A 25,486-nucleotide genomic window follows, 5' to 3' on the forward strand; every position below is an offset into this window, starting at 1 on the left:
TGATCACTGGCTCCATATGAGGCCTAGATCTCCTAAAGTCCACCACCATCTCCTTGGTCTTGGTGACATTGAGACGCAGGTAGTTTGAGTTGCACCATATCACAAAGTCCTGTATCAGTTTCCTATACTCCTCCTCCTGTCCATTCCTTTGTACTTTGAATCTTTGAATACTTGTCTTAGATATATTTTGTATCTGAGCTGGAGCCTTGTGAGAGTATAAAAGGAAAATGATTGGCGATTGAGAAGCCATCTCACAAAACTGTTACGACTGTGGTTTTCAAAATACTGAATACTATCAGTTTGCTGATACTTTTCCATGTATTATGGTTGTAGATCATGTAATGTTAACATCACATGTAAAGGATTTCCTCCGCCTGCTATTCTGAGCAAGATTGTAAAGTTACATCAATGCTGAAGTTGTTCCCGATGCACAGTGGTCGGATAAAATCCTCACCCTGATGGGTAGAAAATTTAGAATCAGAATCAGGTTTATTATCACCGGCATGTGACATGATTTTTTAAAATTTAGCAGTAGCAGTTCAATGCAATACATAATCTAGCAGAGAGAAAAAAATAATAAATAAACAAGTAAATCAATTACATATATAGAATTGATTTTTAAAAAAGTGCAAAAACAGAAATGCTGAATATTTTTTAAAAAGTGAGGTAGTGTCCAATGATTCAATGTCCATTTAGGAATTGGATGGCAGAGGGGAAGAAACTGTTCCAGAATCGCTAAGTTTGTGCCTTGAGGCTTCTGCACCTCCTGCCTGATCATAACAGTAAGATAAGGCCATGTCTGGAGTGCTGGACGTCCTTAATAATGGACGCTGCCTTTCTGAGACACCGCTTACTGAAGATGTCCTGGGTACTTTGTAGGCGAGTACCCAAGATGGAGCTGACTAGATTTACAACCTTCTGCAGCTTCTCTCGGTCCTGTGCAATAGCCCATCCATACCAGACACTGTTGCAGCCTGTCAGAATGTTCTCCACTGTATAACTATAGAAGTATAGAAGTTGTAGAACTATAGAACGATATATATTACATCATGTGAGAACAGATTATTTTCCCTATGCATTCTAGCCAAGCTTAAAACAATTACATGGTACCTCAGCCCATAATAATTACAGACCCCCCCCCCCAACAAAACAAGTTTCCAATTGCTTTGTTGCCTTTCTGTGTCAGAAAAGAATATTAGTGAGATCCATTGGGCAGTGCTTGCTGTAAACTCATGTCTCCTCAGAAATATGATATCATCTGTCAGAGGACAAGTTCATGCCGTCTGTGTATGTTAAATGGAATCCAGGGGATTTAAATACAGGATCCTTGAAATTCTATAGCGCATAAAAAACATCGATTTGATTCTCCATGGGAAACCTGTGGCGGGTTTATTCAAGGCTGTATAAGAAAGATATTCTAATAATTACAGACAGAAGAGATTCTACAGGTGCTGTGGGAATCCATAACAACACACTGTATGTATGTAGGATCTCAGCAGTTCAAACAGCATCTATGGAAATTAATAAGCAGTCAAAGTTTTGGACCGAGACCCTTCATCAGGACTGGGAAATGAAGCAGCACGGCAGCCTAGGGGTTAGCACAATGCTTTACAGTACCAGCAACCGGGGTTCATTTCTCACCCCTGCCTGTAGCGAATTTGTACGGTCTCCCCGTGACTGTGCAAGCTTCATCCAAGTGCTTAAGTTTCTTTTCACATTCCAAAGGCGCCGGTAGGTTGATTGTTCGTTGTGAATTGTCCCATGATTATGCTAGGGTTAAATCAGGTGGCTGATGGGCAACGTGGCTCAAAGGGCCAGAAGGGCCTGTTCCACACTGTATCTCAATATTTAAAATGTTACGTACCCCGTAACTGGGTTGTCAAACCAGCAGAAATGGAACACTCGTTGGAGTCTGTAATTACTAGAAACTAATAAAGTTTATTAGTAAATTAAGTAATACAGTACACTAAATGCAAGGATATAAATGTAACAGGTTAGCAATGATAATATACACATATACACAGAAATATGGGAATAGGAATCAGCCAAGCTCTATCGAAGTCTAGGGGTAAATGATCAGTCTTCAAGTGAAGCAGAGTTCAGTTCAGTTTAGTGTAGTTCGAGGTAGCTGTTGTGGCACCATTGGAGAGAGAGAGAGAGAGAGTGAGAGATACAGCTGAAATTTCAGGCAAACCTTCCGTTGTCTTCTTGTCCCGTTGTGGTCACCGACTGTGACCCCTCCGTTCCAGTTGCGACCGTTCTTCCGCGGTGAACCCGTCACCCAGCCAAAGGTGGACACACAACAGGTCCCCACCAGTCGTACCTTTACACCCTGTGAGCCTCTGGCCGATTCCCGCGAATCGGTCCTCCAAACTCCCACCAACTTGTGGGGGTACAATGCTCTCTCCAGGGTCTCGTGGCGTGTCTGCCTGTGTCTTAGCAAACCCGCTATTTATCCCTCCCTGATGGGGTATCACCTGTCCATCAAACTTCACCACTTCCTGTTGTCTCAGCAGGAGTGTTAACGAGCATTTCAGGTTCAAAGCAAATGTCTGTGGCAGTATCAATGGAGACGCCAAAATACTGAATTATGTGTCTCTCTCATTAGCATTTTGAATGGCTCTCCCTTATCTCTCTCTCATTAGCAGCATCCGTTCTGCAGCTCTACTTGGCTTCACACATAACAAAAAAAAGCTACAACAAGACAATGGGAAGGAGTACAAGCTAAAAGGTGATAGGTGAGACCAGGTAGGTGGAGGGTGAGGTAAGAAGCTGGGAGGTAACAGGTGGCTGTGATGTTGAGTCTGGGCAAGGACATGGTCAAAGAGTCAAAGGGCAACAGAAATCACAGAGGGGGAACAGTGAGTGAGGGTTTCACTGAGCTCCTTTCAAAGGGAAGATTTAAACTTCTTCAGAGTAGGCATACTTCGAAGAGGCTTCGCTTTGAGATACTTATAATGATGCTGATTAATACAAACCGTTTCTAAATGTTGGTGAGAAAGAATTCCTTTGCATGGATTTCTGACTTGATATCTTTTATACATCTGTAGGAACAGAACTGGTAGTTAACTTTCATTCAAGAGAAGGTGCTTGTCAAAGATTGAAGCATTCTCACAGGATGATACTGAACTGTTATCATGATATTTATGCTGATATCTATGGAGTGAGACTAGAATTCCATTAATTCAGCAACTCCACAAATTAATCATAGATCACCAAGTTGTATCACAGCCTGCTGCCAATGTTCCTGACCAATTAGCAATCCAACTCATCTCGGGTCTCTTGATGTTTCTATTACAAATCTCAGATGTTCCGATGATCTTTTGCAGTAACCTTTGGGAAGACAAAAAAGACTATTCATCCTCCTTCATTTTGTAAAACAAGCTGACAGAGATCTTTATGCCATCATATTCATGTCAGCATCAGTTAGAGAATGTATGAATTTGTAAAACATGTCTAGCTCCAGAACAAAGAGGAAGGTAGAGTATAGGATTTACAACACAGGAGGAAACTATTTCACACATGGTGCCCACAATGCTGTTGGTTGTTCACCTGGAGTTAATAAACCATTTCTTTTTATTCTTGCATTGGAAGCTTATAATTTCCTCATAAAGCCTTTCCTTTCACTGTTTCCAACTAAAGATCCACATGCTAAAGCATTTGTTCTAATCACAAGGTATATGAACAAAGTTCTATTATTCCCTTCAGCCTTCGATAATAATTCTGAATTTACAGCTCTTTATTTTTGTGATCAGAACTGCTTTGTCCTTGATCCCACAAGATGTTTGCGACAAAAAAGTCTAGAGACTTTATGCATCTGCCTCAGAATAAAAGCACTTCCACTTAAAGTGAAGATGAAAAAGAACAACTTCTTTAAGTGGCTGAGTCTCTAGAATTTGCTATCCTAGGCATCTGTGAAGGTTTGGTTGTTAATTTCAAAGTTCAAAGAACATTTATTATTAAAGAATGTATATTATATGCAACCTCGAGATTCATTTTCTTGCAGGCAGCCACAAAACAAGGAAACACAATAGAACTCATGTTTTAAAAAGCCCATGCAACAAAGACTATCAAACACTGAATATGCAAAACAAAAGAACAACTCATGAAAGTAATAAAAAAGTTAAGAAATAACACATAGAACGTGAACCGCAGAGTCCCCAAAAGTGAGTCCACAACCACAGAGATAGTTCACCATTGCAGCCAGTCCATGCAGACCACAGCCACAGAGCCAGTTCATTGCTGAGGTGAGTGCTGATGGCTGCACAGTCAGTTCAGGCTGAGGGGAGTAAATTTCCTAGAGTGGTCATCGAACATCAGTTCATCCTTTGCTCTCATCCTTGGTGCCATGATTATTTTAATCTGGCTCGTCACTTAAATCAGCCAAATATTGGTTCATTTCTAGCTTTGTGAACATTTCAGTCACTTGATCCGGCCCTAAGCCCTCTCCAACAATGGCCAAACATTGGTTCACTTTCTATTCTTGGGCCTGGGCTCTGCCACTTTGATCCGGCCCCAAGTCCACTCCAGCAATGGTCACCACAGCTATCCCCAAGTTCAGAGTTTAGTTTGTGAATTCTTCATGATACCACAAAAACACCAGATCATACAGACAGTTCAAAAGCACAGTTCCCAAAGGGAAATAACAGACTGGATTGCAGTCATTGTAGTGCAGGAAAGGTGTAATTAATAGAATAGTTAGTAGTTTTGTATGCTGTCTGCAAAGCGTTGCCGTGTCTCATCAGTGCCATATATTCAATGCTGAGGTGAATTTTTAGAAATGAAGGAGAATTGACAGGTTAAAGCCAATGAGCAATTCAGTAAATCATTATGAGTGGAGGAGAGTCAAGGTGCTATGCATTTTATTCCAGCTCTGGTTCATTTTGTTCTAATGAAAAGGAACAAAGTTTGTCTCATATGTTCAGCTGTTATCTGGTTCTTTGGATAGACTTTTAGTGAATCCACATGGCCCCAATATCCTGATTATAAAATCTTCCTCTGGTGACCTGATTAGGCTAACAGATATTCTGCTTCCTTCAATGAAAATCAGCAGAATGCCTTTTCAAGAAAATATTTGCATTTTATGTCCCAAATATTGTTGCTTCCTTCAGATTAGTTGAAACAATTTCAACTAACTTCCTCCATTGATTTAAACATTACTTTGGGATATTCAACCTAAGCAAACTTTACAAATCTAAAGCTAGGCAAACTGTGAATGTAAATCTTTGGGAGACATCAGACCATATGATATAAGAGCAGAATTAGGCCATCTGTTCCATTGAGTCAGTACCGGCATTTCATCATTGCTGATTCGATGTCTCCTCTCGACACCAATGCCCTGTATTCTCCCCATATCCTTTCATGTCCAGACTAACCAATAATCTATCAATCTCTGTCTTAAATATACCCAATAACTTGGCCTGTGGCAACAAATTCCACAGATTCACTCATCTCTGGCTCAAGAAGTTTCTCCTCATCCCAGTTCAAACCAAACTAAATGAAAGCAAATTTGGGCTTTTCCTTTTCATTTTTTTTGAGTTGACAATGCTTTCTTTGAATTGCATATCTACAGTGCCAGTTGTGTCTGAATATTCAAATATATTTGCTGGAACAATGTAATTCAGAGAGATGGTCTAAAATCTTCTGGGGTTGGGGATCCTTGACACCCAAAATTAATGTTGCATAGGACTGACTAAGTACATAAATCTCCCAACAATTGATAGATCAGCTATTTGTTGTGCTAATGATGCCATCGGTCGGATCTACAAGCTTCCTTGGATTTAACCAGTTTTGTCTGGTTCGTTGCAGGCTCATTAACATAATCCCATTGTTTTACGTTGCATCTCCTGAGCAGCTAGCCCTCTACTGTGATCCAAACTGTGCTCCACAGAGAGTATTGTTTATTTGCAAAGTAGTGCTTTTAACTTCAATTTACCGCTTGCAATTTATAACTTACATTAAGAACTGAAGATTGCTTCACATTTGAACTAAAATCTGATATAGTCACATACAGTAATTCCTCAATACTTCCTAACAGTCACCAATGAAACTGCTTAAAGGAGGATCTGGAAAATGCTGCAGTGCAGATGAGGTTGGGCTCCATTTGACTAATACCAAAGCAAGCCTATGCTCTTCACTTATGACCTGACTCAATGCTTGCAACCCGAGGCATTTCAGATCCTGAATATGCACATGAATCTGGTTCAAATGATGATACCTATTGTTTGGTGATATTATGCATTTATTAGGATGATTTAAGCTTGGCATCTGAGTAGGCAAAAATGCAATGTGTGGTCTACATACATAACCTTGGGAACCACCTCTCAGCAAAGGCTCTCACCAATAATCTAATTCACCACCATCCGGGAACCAGCATAGCCTGTGGTCATTTTTATCCTTTGGTCAAGATGAGGCCAAGCCGGTGTCTCTGTTGAGGTCAAGTTTATGACTTAGCCATTGTTTTTTAAGTTCACAGGGATTGTTTTGGGGCCTGAGGTGGGAGCTATGGGTCAGGGTATGGTTTAGGGATAGAGTTGTGGGGGAATTAAGACTCCAGGCTGGAGTCTAGGCCTCTGCTCTGAGCTCTGCATTTGAAGGCCGGTAATATGGATGAGTGCTGAAGGGCTTTGGACTCTAGACTTCAGTCCCCATTCCATGCTTGAAGGCCTGTGTCATTGACATGGGATGAAGCACATCCAGAGGCTAGGGCTCCAGACCACACTCAAAGGTTAGCAATGTGAACGAGTGACAAAGATACCATGAATACCAGGCTGGCAAATACTGTGGCTGTGGACCATCAAGGATGAGGCTGGTGGACCATATGTCAGTGTATTTACACAGTGCTGGATTTGTCAACATGGAGCAGAGAATGCATTTGAAAATCTGGCAGAAGCAAAGGATGTTGGAAGTGGCAAGGGTGGTGCACTGTGGGATGGGTGTGGGATAGGTGGCAGAGAAGGAGTGGCAGGGGTGGGGGTTGATGTGGATGTAGACACTCCCAGCCCTGAGACACCAGGCAAGGTAATTTGATTTGAAACAATTAGTTTATTGATCATTACAGAACGTCTCTCTGGTGCTTCCTGCTCCCCACCCCCCTCTTTCTTTCCCTTTTCCCAACCACAATTTCTCTCTCCCTGTTGCCTTCCCACTCTCAGTCTACAACAGAGACCCATATCAGAATCAGATTTATCATCACTCATGATCTTTTGGGGGGAACAGCAATACAGTGCAATATATAAAATTAAAACAGTACTGTGCAAAAGTCTTAGGCACCTTTGCTATATATACAGTAGGTGGCTAAGACTTTTGCATAGTACTGTACATATGATAAATAAATGAATCTGAATTCAGGAGAAATAATATTTGAAGGTTAACGATGCAGGTCTAGCCTATTTCGTTTTACTTCTTTTACTCAAAATCTTTTACCCTAAATATTTTACTCAAAGCAAATTTAAAAACTGCAGATGCTGACGATCTGAAATTCAAAAAAATGTTGGAAATAGCCAGTCAAACAGCATCTCTGGAGAGTGAAGGAGATTAAACATGCTGAGATGATTCACAATTCATCACTATAGATTTGAATGAAAAGTCATTAATCTGATTCAATTTCTCTGTCCACTAATGCTATCTGGCAGCAAGTGCATTTCCAGTATTTTTGATTTTTATTGCTCAGTCCTGATGAAGGGCCTTGGCCCGAATTGTCAACTGTTTGCTCATTTCCATCGATGCTGCCTGATCTGCTGAGCTGCTCCAGCATTTTGTGTGTGTTGCTTTGGATATCCATTTTTATTTTTATCTTTTATGTCTATTATACTTACGGTATATCAAAGTTTTATATATATAATTATTTTTACAATACCAACCATAGGAACAGGAACTCACTATTGCGCTTATTTTGAATCCATTTTACCGCGTCCTCTTGGATCTGTTATCTGCTCAGTTTACTATGTGAGCTACTGTCAAATGGTTGATAAAATCCAATAACAAACATGTGACCCTCTTCAACTCTTTGTTATTATGTCTTCAGGGAAGTTAGTTAAGCAGAATTTTCCATTTTAAAAAATATTATTGACTGCACTTGAATACCCTGTATGTTCCTAAATACTGATTTTTGGTGTCATTTAAAAATATTACGAATAACTCTCCCTAAACTGATGATTGGCAGACAGGACTTTATTTCCAAGACTTATCAGAGGTTACTCATCTTCCCGCACCCCCACAACAAACCCACAGCCAATAGGGAGTGAAAATTAATTGTCTGAGTCCATGTTATTTCTTTCCTTGGTTCTTATTGGAAAGTTCAGTGTGAAACTGTCCCAATTCCCCTAACAATCTGATTTAATATTTTCCAGGATTGCATCCACAATGCTGGAAAAGCTACCGAGAAGGAGGAGGGACAGGAAACTGAAGACACACACTCATTGTTAAATCAATAATGCCATCAGATTTCTGAATGGACAATGAACCCACGAACACTGCCTACTACTTCATTTTGCTATTATTGCTCTACTTAATTAATTTAATTATCTATGTGTATATACAGCTATGTGTATATATGGCTAGGGTGCATAGTTAATTTTTATGCACTGCACTGTAACGCTGCCAAAAAAATGTATTTTGTCACATATGATAATAAACCCGATTCTGATATGAGTCTCTATTGTCCACTGAGAGAGGGAAAGGGGCAGAGAGTGGGGAATAATGGTTGGGAAAAGTGGAAGAGAGATGGGAGGGAGCAGGAAGCACCAGAGAGACATTCTGTAATGATCAATAAACTAACTGTTTGGAATCAAATCACCTTGCCTGGTGTCTCAGGGCTGGGTGTGTCTGCACCCGTGTCATACCCTGCCCCTGGCACTCCATCTCTTCCACCTGTCCTACAGCACACCGCCCTCGCCATTCCCAACATCTTTTGCTCCTGTCAGATTTATAAACTTGCTCTCTGCTCCATGTTGACAAATACAGTAGTGTACAAATGTTTTAGGCACTCTAGCTATGTATATGTGCCCAAGACTATTGCACAGTACTATATACATTTTTTTTCTGACGGTAATTTATAGTTATTATTATGTATTTATTATATTTTACAATGTACTACTGCCACATAACAGCAAACTTCACAACATATGCCAGTGAAAGTAAACCTGATTCTGATTGTGATATAGGTGTTATATATTTCTATAAGTAATGCTTTTCAATATGTCAGCAGCAACAATGTTAAGGGAACTTAATTCGATTTGCACAAAAGACTTGACTTAATACCGCAGCTGAAAAAAATGACATTAAAGCAATTTAAAGCAACTCTTGCTGAAAATGAAAATTGCAACCCCAAAGAAACAAGCTGCCAGCTTCATTTCTGCACCAATAAAAATGTCTTTGTAGCTTTCAAGCTCGGTTTGCGCTCTGATTTGTTTCTTACTGCTGGCAGTGGTTTAGGCGAAGTACATTGATGAGATATAACTTTGACAATCTTGAACTACAACTGAGGTAAACTAGGAGAAAGAGAAAAACATTACAGCTTCTTTCATTGGCAAATCTAAGAAGGATTTACAGCTCTATCCAGTTACTGAGAAATAATACGAGCAATTTCTAGCAGCTTTAACGCCAATGTTTTATTTCACCTGCAGGTGTAACCTTCTTGGAAGAGCAAAGCCCTCCCCACCATTGAGCATGTTTACATGGAGCACTGCCACAAGAAAGCAGAATCCATCATCAAGGACGCCCGCCATCATGGTGATGCTCTTTTCTCACCATTACCATCAGGCAGCAAGTACAAGATCCTTAGGTGCCACACCACCAGGTTCAGGAACAGTTATTATGCTTCAGACTTCAGGTTCCTGAAGCAGCGAGGATAACCACACTCACCACAACTATGAACTGATTCCACAGCCCATTTTGTTTCATTTGTTGCACGATTTGCCTTCTTTTGCACATTGGTTATTTGTCAGTCTTTGTTTATGTCTCATTATAGTCATCATTATGGTGATGACACATAATGCTGATAATGACATATCATTATGCACCTCATCTTGCACAATGCTTCCTTTGCAACTGGGTCCTGGAATTCCTCACTTGCAGACCCCAGGCAATTCAGATTGGCACAACATCTCCGCCATGATCTCTACCAGCAGAGTTGCAGCACAAGCCTGCCTGCTCCACTCACTGTACTGTGTGGCAAAGTAGAGCTTCAAAGTCATATTCACCACAGTTGTAGGGCAAATCAGCATACAGCAGAGAGTTCGAGAAACTGGCTGAGTGGTGTGATAACAGCAACCTCTCACTCAATGTCAGTAAGACTAAGGAGAAGATTATTGACTTCAGGAGAAGAAAAAAATCAGGTATATGAGTCAATCCTCATTGGGGGATCAGTATTTGAGAGGCTCAGCAACTTTCATTCTTAGGTGTTATTATTTCAAAGGATCTGTCCTGTCCCTAGCTCATAAATGCAATTACAAAGTACAACAGCTCCTCTACTTCCTTAGGAGTTTGTGGAGATTCTGCATGACACTAGAACTTCGACAAACTTCTATTTATGTGTACTTGAGAGTATAATAACTGACTGTATCACAGCCTGATATGAACCACTAATACCCTTGAATGAAAATTCCTACAAAAAGTAATGGATCCAGCCCAGTGCATCATGGGTCAAGCCCTCCCCACCACTGAGCACATTTATACTGAGCATTGTCTCAGGAAAGCAGCATACATCATCAGGCACCCTCACCACCCAGGTCATGCTCACTTCTCACTGCCAGCAGGAAGAAGTTACAGGATCCTCAAGAAATACACCACCAGGCATGGAAGCAGTTATTACCCCTCAAGCAATAGGTTCTTGAACAAAGGAGACTACTTCACTCAACTTCATTTGACCCACCATTGAAATGTTCCCACAACTAATCGACTCAATTTTAAGGACTCTTCGTGGACCTCAGATTACAACAGGAAACAGAAAAGACATGTCAAAATGTTATGATAGTTAGGGAGATTTTAACATGCAGTTTGATTGGGAAAATCAGGTTGGTAATGGATCTCAAGAGAGTGAATCGGCTGAATGCCTATGTAACTCTCGCTTCGGCTAGCAGTTTAATATAGGGGGTGATAGCCCCCAGCCCGGACAAACTTAAGAAATATCATTTGGGTGGATGCTGTGCGATGTGCCCCGTTACAAATCAGTACCCTGAAATAACAAACAGTACACAATATGCGATTAAATGATCAAGCTTTCTAATTCTTACTTTGACTATATGGTTAGTAAAGAAAATGAAAAAAAAGAAAAAGGGCCCAATCTTATGAAACAGTCTATGCGCAATGTTGGAGCTCACTGATAAGCCGATTGTCCACCATTGACCTCCTCCGATCGTCACTGCCCTTCCGACCCTCACTCCAATTCCACCCCGTCCGGCGGTCTACCAACTTCTTCCATTCACATCTTCTCTCCTTATCTCTCCCCGGCAAATGATCATGAAAATCTCTCTTCCAGACTCACAAGAAAGAACAACAGCATTCCAAACCCCATTATCTCTGGTCATAACCCAAACATTGCTGCCACAGAGAAACTATTACATTATCAGTGAAACCTTACAGCATGTTACACAGCAGTGAATACCTACGAGATAGCTTCTTAGATCAGTTTGTCGTTGATCCTACTAGGGGATCAGCTATACTGGATTGGCTGCTATTAAATGAACCCTAGGCGATTAGGGAGCTTAAGGTAAAGGAACCATAAGAAGATAATGAACACAATATGACTGAGTTCAACTTGAAATTTGATAAAGAGAAAGTGACATCTGATGTAGCAGTATTTCAGTGGAGTAAAATGAATTACAGTGATATGAGAGTGGAGCTGGCCAAAGTAAATTGGAAGGAGTTTCTGGGAAAAATGAGGAAGCTCTAAGATAGATGTATTCCAAAAACAAAGAAATATTCAAGTGGCAAAATAGTACAACTGTGGCTGAGAAAGGAAGTCAAAGCTAATGTTAAAAACAAAAGAAAGGGCATACAACAAAGCAAAAATTAGTGGGGAGAGAGTGGATTGGGAAGCTTTTAAAAATCTACAGAAAGCAATTAAAGGAATCTTTAGGGGGGAAAGATGAAATATGAAAGCAAGCTAGCAAACTTTCTAAAGATGTATAGAGAAAGCATTTTCAAGTATATCAAAAAATAAAGAGTTGTGAGTGGATATAGGACAACTAGAAAATGAGGCCAGATAAATAATAATGCAGGACAAGGAGATGACAGATGAACTGAGTATTTTGCATCAGTCGCTACTGAGGAAGACACTAGCAGTGCACAAGGTGTTGAAAGGTGTGAGGGAAGAGAAGTGAGTGCAGTTACTGTTACGAGAGAGAAGGTGCTCAAAAAGCTGAAAGACTCAAGGGTACATAAGTCATCCTAACCAGATGAACTGCATCCTAGGGTTGCGAAGGAATTAGTAATAATCTTTCAAATTTCATTGGACTCTGGCGTGGTTCTGGAGGAATGGAAATTTGCAAATGTCACTCTGCTCTTTAAGGAAGGAGGGACATAGCGAAAAGGAAATTACAGACCAGTTAGCCTGACCTCAGTGGTTGGGAAGATGTTGGAGTCAATTGTTAAGGATGAGGTGATGGGGTACTTGATGACACAGGACAAGATAGTACAAAGTCGGCATGGTTTCCTTCAGAGAAAATCCTGCCTGATGAACCTGTTGGAATTTTTTGAGGAGATTACAAGTAGGATAGATAAAGGGAATGGTGGATGTTGTATATTTGGACTTTCAGAAGGCCTTTGACAAAGTGTCACACATAAGGCTGCTTACCAAGTTAATAGCCCATGGTATTACAAAAAAGTTACTAACATGGTTAGAGCATTGACTGATTGGTAGGAGGCAGCGAGTGGAAATAAAAGGATCCTTTTCTGGTTGGCAGCCAGTAACTAGTGTATTCTGCAGGTGTCGGTGTTGGGACTACTTCTTTTTATGTTGTATATGAATGACTTAGATGATGGAATAGATTACTTTGTTGCCAACTTTGCAAATGATACGAAGATTGGTGGAGGAGCAGGTAGTGTTGAGGAAACAGGTAGGCTGCAGAAGGACTTGCACAGATCAGGAGAATGGGCAAGGAAGTGCCAAATGAAATACAGTGTTGGAAAATGCATGGTCATGCACTTTGGTAGTGGAAATACATTTGCAGACTATTTTCTAAATGAGTTTTTCCCTTAAGCATTTCACCTGTAGCTCTAATTTCTCTCATTTGCCTTATCTATACCCCTCAAAATTTTGTATACCTCTATTAAATATCCCTTCATTTTCCTACACTGTGGGGAATAAAGTCTTAACCTATTCATATTTTTCCTCTAACTCAGGTCCTCAAATCTTGGCAACAAACTTTTAAATATTTTCTCCACACTTTCAAACTTATTGAAATCTTTTCTGTAGGTAGGTGACCAGAATTGCCTATAATACTTCAAACTGGGTCTTACCAATGTCTTATACAACTTCAACATAACATCCTAACTCTTGTACTCAGTGCTTTGATTTATGAATGCCAATGAGTCAAAAGCTCTCTTTACAACCCTAACTACCTGCGACACTATTTCCAAGGAATTATGGACCTGTATTCCCAGATCGCTTTGTTTTTCTGTATTCCTCAGTGCTCTACAGCTTATCGTGTTAGTCCTACTGTGGTTTGTCCTCACAAAGTGCAATATCTCACACATATCTGCATCAAATTCCACCTGCCATTTTTCCAGCTGGTCCTAGTCCCACTGCAAACTTTGATAGCCTTCCTTGCTGCTTAATACAGCCTAATCTTGGTGTCATCTGCAAATTTGCTGATCCAACATACCACATTATCATCCAGGTTATTGATCTGGATGAAAAACACAATGGGCCCAGCATTGATTCCCGCAGCACACCACTAGTCGCAGGCCTCCAGTCAGAGAGCTAACCATTGCTACCACTCTCTGGCTTCTTCCAAAAAGCTAATGTCTAATCCAATTTACTACCTCATCTTGAATGTCAATGGACTGAACCTTTTCAACCACTATAAGCATGATTTTCTTTTTTGTCTATTAATCTTCATCTTCAGATATTTTTAGTTGAATACATGCTTCAACTGGATGTTTTCACATTTCATTTGAAATTTCATCGACCATCTGGCAACAATTTGATCTTTGTTAAATGCTTTGGCAGTCCTCCTCATTGTTTTCCAAACTTTCCACTGTATCCTCATGATGGTCAATCCCAAAAATAATCTGCACGTGTCCATTACTGGCCCCTGGGGTACCCAAGTTCCAAAGGTTTTCCAATTCAAGCAATAACCTTTAAAAGCAAACCTTTGTTTCCCATCCAATAACTAATTCCCCTTTCCATACTTTGGGTAGTTTTATAATAACATAGCCTTTCAATATTGAAACAGTGATTAATTTGATGAGAAGTCGTAATAGCCGCTCTAGCCAATGGGCCATTATACTCAAAGTTAATAAGCCCTGATATCTAATGCTAATCAATGGGTCTATGCCACGTATTGCACTACAGCACTCAGTTGTACTTCAGCAGCTGAACAAATAGCTGCTTGGCCTTTCCTCCCAAGCAGCCTCTCAGAATGTCAATGATTGAATATGAATGCTTACACCCTAACTTTGTTCGGAGCAATATTCTTAACTAAGAAACACACGCCGAGTGGAGCGCTATCTAACCCTTTGAAGTACCTGTGAGGCATTACATGAATTACATGGAATTTACAGCGTAAAAGTATTTGGCCAACTGTTCCTTGCCAAAGTTTATTCTCCAGATAAGCTTCTTCCCACCCTGATTGTACTTAATGCTTTGGTCTCTCATCAATATCCAAGCAGCATTAAAACCTCTGTTGTTCTGTGTGGAAATGTGTCTCATCATCTAATTACATTTTGGTAAATTATTAGAATTAATAAGCAATTTAAGAACAATTTAATTTATTACATCATGCTAACCCAAAAGCATCCCTACTTCATCCATCCTCAAAAGAAGAGTGGACCCAATGGGCTGAATGTCCTTATTCTGCTTCTATGGTACTGTATAAAAGTCTGAGGCACACATATATAGCTAGGGTGCCTACGAGTTCTGCACAGTGCTGTAGTAATTTTTCGTACTGTCAGAAATTCCATGATGTATGTGAGTGATGATAAACCTGATTCTGATATGAGTCTCTATAGTGGACTGAGAGTGGGAATGGGGTAGGGAGATGGGAATTATGGTTGGGTAAGGGAGATAAGGAAAAGGGGAGGAAGTGGGAAGCACTAGAGAGATATTCTGTAATTACCAACAAACCAATTGTTTGGAATCAGATTACCTTGCCTGGTGAATCAGGGTTGGGTGTGTCTGCATTGCTGCCAACCCCCTCCTGTCCCTGGCACTCCTTCTCTACCACCTGTCCCACACCCCTCCCATGGTTCTCCACCCTCGCCATTCCCAACATTGTTTGCTCCTGCCAGATTTACAACCTCCCCTTCTGCTCCGTGTTGACAAATACAGCACGTGCAAAAGTCTTGGATACCTTGGCTGTATTGTTTTAAAACCTGAAAATAATTATCTTATATCTATCTCTAATGATAACAATTAAATGGTCAAAATTTCAAAGTAAGTTTATTATCAAAGTACATATACGCTACAAAATACTACCCTGTGATTCTGGTTTTTTGGGCATTCACAGTAAATACAAATAAACACAACAGAATCAATGAAAACTGCAGAAAACAAGATGGACAAACAATATGCAAAAGGTAACAAACTGTCTAAATATGAAAAATAAAACAAAACAAACAACATAATGATCAATAAATATCAAGAATATGTGATGAAGAGTCCTTGAATGTGAGTCCATACTGTAGGTTGAGGGATCAGTTCAGTGTTAGGATGAGCGAAGTTAGTGAAGTTACCCCCTCTGGTTCAAGAACCTAATGGTTGAAGGGCAATTATACAAATTAAGAAGCCCAGTTTATCCAAACACTCTGGTTAATTGTTATTTCTCATTTCAACAGTTTAGCAATTCTAGATTCAAGATTCAAGATTCAACAATCAAGAATCCAGATTTTGTACACAAGTGTAAAAGAGAACAAAATGATTGTTACTCTGGACCATTGCAGCATAAAGAAATTGCCATAAGAATATAGAATACAATGTACACTAACTTAAGGTTCCTTGTAGGTCATACTAATTGTTTGTTTAGTCACACCACAACTTTAACCCTGGTACCTTAAATCTGATGCTGTTCACCCCTACATTAACTGTACTGAGGTAATCCTGTGCACAATAACAGGATACCTTCAGTTAGTTTTGTAACTAGGTGTTTTCAACAGCCAATATTATTGCACTAGAATTGATATTTTTGTTATAATTGTGTTGTTTATTGTCAAGAATGTGCATGATGTATGTTTGAATTATATTTTTCCTGTGAATGCGGTTTATATGACGCTATTCACCTGCAATGCTGCTGCAAGTAAGTTTTCATTCCAGCTGAGCATACATAGATTTGTGCATGTAGAAATTTGACTTTGATGTTGACTTTGACTTAAATTCATCATGGTCTTTCAGGGAAATTCACCTGCTCTCCATATCCAGTCGGACCTCGACATGATCCTTTGATCTCCACAACGCAACAAAATCAGCATCTCCATAATCAGAGTTACAGCTGTCGACCTTCCCACCATTGTTCAGGGACTTTGGCGAGGCTCTGAAATTGAGCGGACTGGAAAATGAGTGAATGTGTGCACAGCTAACATGGAGAATGTTGTAAATGTATATTTTTTTACAGTTAATTCCATAATTCTATAATCTGTTCAAGCTCTCAAGTCTAAATCTGATGCTTTTTTAAATTTAAACAATCTCGCTCTATAACTAACAGCTCAGCTTTTCTGAGCTATGCTTCTAAACTGTGGAACTCAATACCTAAAACTACAGGGACTGTAGACTCAGCTGACACTTCTAAACACCAGCTTAAAACCGATTTATTTAGCTCTGCTTTTAACTAACATCCTTTATTTCCATGTTTATTTTTATTTACTTATTTAGTTTAATGTTTGCGCTTTATCCCATTGTAAAGCATTTTGAACTACTCTGTCCAGAGGAAAAATGCTCTATAAATAAGTTCTGCACACAAAATACTGAAGGAACGTCACAGCACAAAACATTAACTGTGTATTAATTTCTATACATGCTGCTTGACCTGCTGAGTTCCTCCAGCATTTTGTATGTGTTGCTTTGGATTTCCAGCATCTACAGAATTTCTTGGGTCTATCACTAAGTTGTTGGTGTTATTATTAACTTCACAGATATGAATATTATTAATTATCAGAATAATTAAATAAACATTAATAGGTGTTGTTATGGGTTTCTTTTTCAGAGGAAAGCCATGTTGTATGTATTGAATGGAATGAGTAGAGGTCCTCCTGGGAGTTGAACTACATCATCAACGTCTTGAGTAGAACATAGAACAGAATAGTACATCAAAACGTGAACAACAGGGTGAATATTCTGGCTGGTAGCAATGGCCAGAGATAGGTGAGGCATCTGTGAGTTAAAACCTGTGTAGTAAGTGACATGACTTTGGATACGCTGTTGTAGTAGCCAATGCTATAAGTTAGCACAACCACTATTAGCACAGTAGTGTTGCTGTGCAATCACTTTATAGTGTCACTGATCGCAGATCAGGGTTTGATTCCCACCACTGTCTGTAATAAGCTTGTTCATTCTCCTCGTGACCAGTGACCAGCTGGGTTTCCTCTGAGTGCTCCAGTTTCTTTACACATTCTAAAGACATACAGATCAGTTCTGTGAGATGTGGGCGTGCTATTTGGCGCCGGAAGTGTGGTGACACTTGTGGGCTGCCCCCAGCATATCCACTGACTGCATTGGTTGTTAAATCCAAAATGATGCATTTCACTTCATGTTTCAAAGTTTCAATGTAAATGTGACAACTAGAATTGAAAGTTCTTCATGAAACAAACTGTTGAGTAAACTTATACAAATGTTGGATATTGCTCCCAAATTTCCGCAATTGGGGTTTCTCTTGTGGGTTCATGTTGGAGGACTTCAGCAGGTCAAGCAACACATGTAGAGGCAAAGGGATAGGCAATGCTTTGGATCAGAACACACTAAGGACACGGCATCAGTTCTGTTTTAGAGCCTCAACTATAAACGTCCACCATCTATTTGCCTTCATGATGCTGTCTGATCTCAGAGTTCCTTCAAGTTTCATTTTTGCTCCAGATTTCAGCCAGTGCAGTCTCCTGAGTCTTGCTGTTGGTTCAGATTTGTCTATCATATATGAGGGAGTTTTGTTTGTTAGCTCTACTCTACTTATTTGCCTTACTGATCAGCAGGATAGCCCAGATCTCTTGAGGTGGTTTGGAAAAAGGGAATTAATTTGCAAGGAATCATCATACAGTATAAATAAATGTACTAACCAGTTGAACCAAATGGCCTTTTTCTAAGAAAGTTCAAAGTACATTTATTATCAAAGTATGTGTAACACGCTGTAAGGTTTCACTGTTAAGGTTAATGTAATGGCTTCTATGTAATGTTCTATTGCTAAGGAAATGGTTTCTCTGTAGCAGCAGTGTTTGGGTTATGACTAGAGACAACGGGGCTTTGGAATGTATGTTAGCCAGTGAGGAAATGTCCTTTCTTGTGTGTCTGGGAGCCGGGTTTTTCGTGGTTTTTCGTCGCGGAACGATGGAGAGAGAAGACACGAATGTAGAGTCAGAAGACCACTGAGCAGAGTGGACTGAGGAGCGAGGATCCGAGGGTCTGCTATGCTTGGAGGTCAGTGATGCTCGTAGGAGGACGATGGTTGATGAATAGCCTTATCAGTGAGCTCCAATGATGCGCAATAGACTTTTTTTTCCTAAAATGTGCCCCTTTACTTTTTATTTTCTTTACAAACCCTCTATCCAGATTAAGATTTATAAAGTTCAAACATTTAATTGCATATTGTGTACTGTCTGATATTTTGTGGTTCGGATTTGTAACCGGGCAACACATCACGCATCATCCACACAAACGAGATTTCTCAAGTTTGGCGTGGCCAGACTGTTTTCCCCTAGACGAATACGTGCTGGCCAAGCCTGAGGGTTACGTATGTATGCAGTATACAACTCTGAGATTCATCTTCCCACAGACAGCCAGGAAACAAAGACTATGGAAACTGTTCAAAGAAAATCATCAAACCCCCAAAGTGCAAAAACTAACACAAATAGTGCGAACAGTGAAAAAAAGAACAAGAAACACCTAATTTAAAGCACCAATCCACATCGAAAGAGCCGGGGTAATTCAGTCTAGCTCAGCACAGTTCAGTCTGGTGCTATGTTGTACGTTAACTTCAACCCACAGAGCCAGTTTGCCCTGATGAAAGTTGAAGAAAGTAGCAAAACAAAAGGAGCAACCAGAAAGCAGAAACACATCATAACATGAACTCTGGAGTCTAATCCACAAAACGCATTGATTAAACCTTGCACAAGACCCAGGACTCCTGAACCATCCTCTGTCAGCATCGAGTGAGAGGGAGGGGGAGAGAGAGAGAGAGACAGAGAGAGAGAGAGAGAGTGAGAGAGAGAGACAGAGAGAGAGAGAGACAGAGAGAGAGAGAGAGAGAGAGAGAGAGAGACAGAGAAAGAGAGAGAGAGAGAGGGAGAGATAGGGAGACCATTCGAACATAGGGACGTTACTCCAGCAGCAGCGAGTGAAAGAAAGAGAGAGAGAGAGAGAGAGAGAGAGAGAGACAGAGAGAGACGGAGAGAGAGAGAGACAGAGAGGGAGAGAGACAGAGAAAGTGAGAGAGACAGAGACCATTCAAACGTAGGGATGTTACTCCAGCAGCAGAGAGGGGGCGAGAGACTATCACACACAGACACCCTGCTCCAGGAGCAGCAAGAGGGAGGGAGAGAGAGAGTGGGCGCACACAGGTAGATGGCGCTGAACACTGACCTGTCTTTCCCTCTCATCCTCAATGATTTTCATCATTCTCAACACTTTAATCAGTGAGGCTGGTGAGAAATAGATCATGAGCTTGCACCCCATCTCCAAGCTTCTGGGCCTTGAGGCTGCACCCTTTGCTCGAAACCTTCCCAAACACCCTCAGAGACAGCAAAGCAGCGGATCATTCAACTGGCCCAGAAGAACACTAAAAAAATGTAGATCACAGGCTCCAACAGTAGCAGAACCACATTTGAAAGAAAAAAGAAAGCGTAAAAGAAGTGAAAGAAGTAGTTTTGTGAATCTCCTGAAGAATGTCTCCCTTGGACACATTGTTCACTGGCTCTTTCTTCTTGTAATTGTCAGATAGAAATTGTTACATTGAATTGCAACAAGAAAGGCTATGGAATAATTCACTCCTAGTTATATGTTTTGGCATTCCATAGATTTATGTACAGGTATGTACTTGATTTGGTGCAAAATCATTCCACAAAATTTAACGCACCATCACCAATCCATTTTAGGATTTTGGCTGAAATTTTCACAAAGAACAGCATCACTCTACACTTGCCGGTTATAGGTTTTCATGGCTTTCGTAAGAAGCACCTGCAAAATCCTCTTGCGTAATCATTATTAATGAGACACGCAGTCCCGGGTTCTGCTGCCAGATAATAAGTCTGCTTCAGCTTTCTCTGTTCACTTTCTGATGTTGACCTAACAAACGTCCTGGAGCTTTGAAGAATGAAAAGGGTCTGTGAAATCAGCTCTTTTTTTTCTCTCGGAGTATTAACAGGACATTATCCAGATTACACAAAGTGTCCTGAGTAATTGTGGGCATTTATCAGAATTGGGTATTTTAAGAAGATTTACAGTTTCAATTAGAGTGAACACAGGACCTACTGCTGGTGGCAGATGTGCTATCCTTGCTAGACACTTGCTGCTAACTCAATATCCAAGCATTTAACCCAATGGTGGTGCACCTGCATTGAATGGTTGCCATTGGTTACTGCAGGACTAAGCATTTATCATCAGTCAGCTTCTCTCACCCCAAAACTGAACTGTTGCCACAATCTATGGACTCACTTTCACGGATTCTTCGTCTTACATTGTTGATATTTATTGTTTATTTATTTAATATGACTTTTTTTTTCTTTTTATATTTGCAGAGTTCATTGTCTTTTGCACATTGGTTGTTTGTCCATTTTATTATGTACGTTTTTTTGCTGATTCTATTATGTTTCTTTGCATTTACTGTGAATACCCATAAGCAAATGGATCTCAGGGTTGTATATGGTGACATATTTGTACTTAAATAATAAATTTACTTTGAACTTCGAACTTCAAACCTGTATTTAATTAACAACTAAACAAATACAACCCTAAGATTCACTTCCTTATAGGTAAAACAAACCTAAAAACTTTAATTGAATCAATGAAAGTCCACGCCAGCCAAGTGGAAAACCAATGTGTAAGTGACCACATATTGTGCAAATACAAAAAGAACTAACTAACTAACTAAATAAATAAATAAGCAAGCAAGCAAGCGATGATTACAAGAACATGAGATGAAGTGTCTTTGAAAGTGAGTTCTGGGAACATTTCAGTGATGGAGTAAGTGAAGTTACGTAAAGTTATCCCCTTTGGTTCAAGAGCCTGATGTATGAGGGGTAATAACTATTCCTGAACCTGGTAGTGTGAGTCCTGAAGCTCCTGTATTTTCTTCTTGATGGCAATGGTGAGAAGAGAACATGACCTTGGTGGTTGATGTCCCTGATGATAGATGCTGCTTTCCTGAACACACTCCATGTAGATGTGCTCTACAGCGTGGGTGGTTTTATCTGAGATTGACTAGGCCATGCCCATTACTTTTTTTACAGTTCAGTTTTGGGGTGTGTGAAGCTGACCATGCAACAAATGAATGACTGATGATAAATGCTTATTCCTGCAGGCCATGCCGTGAGTCCTGACGAAGGGTCTCGGCCCGAAACGTCGACAGTGCTTCTCCCTATAGATGCTGCCTGGCCTGCTGTGTTCCACCAGCATTTTGTGTGTGTTGTTCCCATTACTTTTTGTAGGATTTTGTACTTAATATTCTCGTATGAATCTTACATTTTATTTTCTATGCATGCAGCTCTCTAGCCTTTATCTTTCAATTTGTGCAGGAATGATTTCTGTTTTCACATAATCAATTTGCTTCCTTTTTCTGAGGTATTTGTTTCATTCTCACTTGCAAAGATGTGTGCAACTTTTGTTGCAGTCTCTTTTTTTCTGCAGATTCTTAATTTCCTTGCTCTTGTTGCTGAATCATTTCCAAAACCCCTTCCTTTCATTTCTCTGCAACACAAAATGCCGGAGGAACTCAGCAGGTCCTGCAGCATCTACGGAAAGGAGTAAACAGCTGATGTTTTGGGTGCGAGACCCTTCAGCAAGGCTCATGAAGTCAGAACTTTGAATCCTCGAAACTTCAATAATTCATTTTACCAACTCTAGATGGGGATATAAGTGGAGGAGAACTTGGAAGCTGCAGGTGACTGTTATTTAACAGAGAAGTATCCCAGCTTTTGTGACTCTAGGTTGTATCAAAACCTCAGGGTGTGCTGCCAACAGGAATTGCTCCTGAATTTAAAAGAACATCACTCCATTACCAGAGCAACGCGCACAAAATGCTGCAGGAACTCAGCAGGTCAGGCAGTATGGAAATGAATCTTTCATCAAGACTACACAAAATGCCAAATGTTTACTCAGTTCCATAGATGCTGCCTGACCTGCTGAGTTCCTCGGGCATTTTGAGTGTGTTGTTCTGGATTTCCAGCATTTGCAGAGTCTCTTGAGTTTATTTCTCCAGTCAGCTTCTTCATCTTTGTCTTCAGTTTTAGACTTTCTTTATCCATTCAGCCTCTCTCATTTTCTGTTTTTATCCTTTGTGTGGATTATATCTCCATCTGTGCGATGATTCACACGCTATGATGTAGATGGAACTCCTGCAATTCATCTACTGTTTGCTTATGCAAGAACTGTTGAGTCTGTCCTGTAATCCTTACAGAGTCAACCTGGGTGAAAACACACATAGGTCAGAAGTCAATCATGATCTCACAAAGCAGACTCATTGGGCTAAATGTCGTCATGCTGTTCTTACATACCAATACAGTTAAATAAGAGAATATAATGATCATTCCATGTGAAAACTGTCAGAGCCAAATGTCTCGACAAGCTCTGCTTTTCTTCACATGAGTGTCATATGATATTTCCCTGATGTTAAATGGTGTAAGTAAGCACTTTTAATATGATTACATCCTATATCCTGGAGTAAGTAAGCACTTTTAATATGATTACATCCTACATCCTGGAGATGGAGAACATTAGAATAATAATCCATAACTGAACACTAACCCAATGAAAAACAATTGCAAGTAATTGAAAGGAGTACCTGATTTTCTGAAGAACTCCCTGCTGAAAGCACAGAGAAGAACAATCACAGTGGATATTTTTGGCAATGCTGGTTATCAGAAATCTTCAACAGAATCCTAGAGCCATTATGACGCAAACGATGACAAATAATGAAGAATATGCAAGTAACCAAAGAAGAAATAGACAGATTCTAAGATTGGACACTGATCACAATACATTCAACAGATGAAGATTATTATAGCAAAGTTGGGAATATAACCATATTATTTAATTTTAATTTTATTTAATTGAGATACAGTACCGAATAGGCCCTTCAGGCTCTTTGAGCCATGCTACCCAAAAATCCCACGCTTTAATCCTAGCCTAATCATGGGACGATTTACAATGACTAATTAACCAACCAACTGGTACATCTTTGGACTGTGGGAGGAAACTGGACCACTTGGAGGAAACCCGCAGGGTCACGGGGAGAATGCATAAACTCCTTACAGGCAGTGGCAGGAATTGTACCTGATCATCTATACTCCTATATTGTAAAGTGTTGTGCTAACCTCTACACTACCAATAATCATCGAGAAACTAGAGTACCGACTCGCAGAGTCATACAGCATGGAAATGGATCCTTCAGCCCAACACCTCCATGTTGGTCAAGTTGTGCCATTCACCTGCAGTTGGCCCATGGCCCTCTAAATATTGTCTCTACATGCAAAATGCAAAGTAAATTTATATCACTATATCTATCTAGCTATCTATATCTAGCTACCACCCACACTAAACCCCTACAATTTACCTACCATCACAACCGATGACGCAATAGCCACTGCTCTGCACACTGTCCTTACACATCTGAAAAAGAGGGATACTTATATGGGAACGCTGTTCTTGGACTACAGTACAGTATCGCTCCAGGCTCCACAAGAAGCGCAGAGACCTCGGCCTTCACCCTGCCTTGTGCAGCTGGATCCTGGACTTGCTGTCAGATCGTCTGCAGATGGTAAGAGTGGGCTCTCTCACTCTGACACTCTGACCCTCAACACAGGTCCCCTCAGGGCTGTATCCTAAGCCCCTCCTTTACTCTCTGTATACCCATGACTGTGTCGCCACCCGCAGCTCTAATCTACTAATTAAATTTGCTGACGATACTACATTGATTGACCCTTATCTTAAATAATAACGAGGCAGCCTACAGAGAAGAAATCATCACCCTGACGCAGTGGTGTCAAGAAATACGACCTCTCCCTCAATGTCGCAGAAACAAAGGAGCTGGTTTTGCACTGCAGGAGACAGGCTCACCCCTTTTGACATGTATGAATCTGGGATTGAGAGGGTGAACAGCTTTAAATTCCTCGGCATACACATCAGCGATGTTCTCACGTGATTTGTGCATACTGGCTATGTGGTGAAAATGGCACAACAGTGCCTTTTTCACCTCAGATGATTGAAGAACATTGGCATGAGTCCCCAAGTCCTGAGGACTTTCTACAGGGGCACAACTGAGAGCATCCTGACAGGCTGCATCACTGCCTGGTATGGAAACTGTACCTCCCTTAATCCCAGGACTCTGCAGAGAGTGGTGCGGACAGCCCAGCACATCTGTAGATGTGAACTCCCTGCAATTCAGGACACTTACAGTGACAGGTGCGTAAAAAGGACCCAAAGGATCATTGGGGACCCGAGTCACCCCAACCACAAACTTTTCTAGCTGCTACCATTCGGGAAGCGGTACCGCAGCATTAAAGCCAGGACCAGCAGACTCCAGGAAACTTCTTCCAGCAGGCCATCAGATTGATTAATTCACGCTGATACAATTGTATTTCTATGCTATATTGACTGTTGTACATACTATTTATTACAAATTACTATAAACTGCACATTGCTCATTTAGATGGAAACGTAAGGTAAAGATTTTTACTCCTCATGTATGTGAATGATGTTAGAAATAAAGTCAAATCAATATATATATCATCAAATACTATCCTGAGATTCATTTTCTTGCAAGAATTCACAGTAAACATAAAGAAACACAATAGAATCAGTGAAACACCATACACAACAAGACGAACAACTAATAGCAGGACAGCACTCTGAGCATCATGCCTTCTGATTTCTCAAGTGCCTTCAATACCATATAGCCCGCATTGCTGGGGG

This window comes from Hemitrygon akajei, chromosome 3 (genome assembly GCF_048418815.1).
Source record: "Hemitrygon akajei chromosome 3, sHemAka1.3, whole genome shotgun sequence".
Taxonomy (NCBI): Eukaryota; Metazoa; Chordata; class Chondrichthyes; order Myliobatiformes; family Dasyatidae; genus Hemitrygon; species Hemitrygon akajei.